The following is a 1229-nucleotide window of genomic DNA, read 5'->3' as shown; positions in this document are numbered from 1 at the left end:
ACACACACACACACACACACACACACACACACACACAAACAACAGAGACAAATAAACACCCGGATTATTGTTTGAAACAATCTGTGAATCAGCTGCAGTGTGTAATTAATTTGCCTATAGCACGTGTTGGAAGGACTTAAGCTGGCCATTGTCAATCAAGAACACGTACTGGGATCAAACTGCTGCAATGAGAATAGAAAACAACATCATTGAATACATACAAATTAAAAGAGGGATAAGACAGGGATGTGTACTTTCTCCAGACTTGTTCTCCCCGTATAGTGAAAATACCACGAGACACATAGAAGAAATGGCAGGTATCTCGATAAGGGGACATAATATAAACAATCTAAGATATGCAGACGACACAGTCCTAATAGCAGAAGATGGAGAACACCTACAGAATCTATTAAATGCCACCGTACAAGAGAGTGACAACTTGGGCTTAAGCCTAAACATCAAAGAAAATCGAAACAATTGTGATAAACAGAAAAACTCCAACCCCAACATGCAATATCAAAATCAATGATACCACCCTCAAGCAAGTACATGTACAACATTTTAAATATTTGGGGACCATTATATCATCAGGTGGGAGATGTCACACCGAAATTAAGAGCCGCATTTGCCAAGCAAAAGCAACCTTCCACAAAAAGAAACAGATGATAGTCACAAACATAAATCTGTCACTGGAAACGAGGAAAAGAGTACTGAGAAGTTACATCAAGCCAATCCTATTATACGGGTGCGAAGCATGGACAATCAATAAACAGCTGGAAAGAACAATTGTGGCGACAGAGTTGGGGTTCATAAGACGCATGCTGCGTGTCCCATGGACAGCTAGAAAAACAAATGAAGAATTCTTGGTTGAAGCAAATTGCACTAATTGCAGAAGACAGCTTATGACAGATATAAAAAAGCGACAGGCAAAATTTTTCGGACACACAGTGTGGAATTAAGGAGCATTGGAGAATATTGTGACAACAGGCAAGTTTGATGGAAAGAGAGGCAGAGGCAGACAGAGGGAAAAGATACGACAATATGACAACATGGCTAGGAGCAGCAAGGACAATTAAGAGACACTACCATTGCTGCAACGCAAGACTGAGTGGATTTAAGTGGAGGTCCACGATCGCCCACGCCAGTCGGCAAGGCACTGGATGACGATAATAGCACGTGTTAACGCTCCAAAGCGTGCTCTACTCTAAGTAAGGTATCGATCAATAGAC

This window comes from Aplysia californica, unplaced genomic scaffold (assembly GCF_000002075.1).
Source record: "Aplysia californica isolate F4 #8 unplaced genomic scaffold, AplCal3.0 scaffold00075, whole genome shotgun sequence".
Taxonomy (NCBI): domain Eukaryota; kingdom Metazoa; phylum Mollusca; class Gastropoda; order Aplysiida; family Aplysiidae; genus Aplysia; species Aplysia californica.
The sequence above is the reverse complement of the archived record's forward strand: the minus strand, read 5'-3'. Positions refer to the sequence as shown.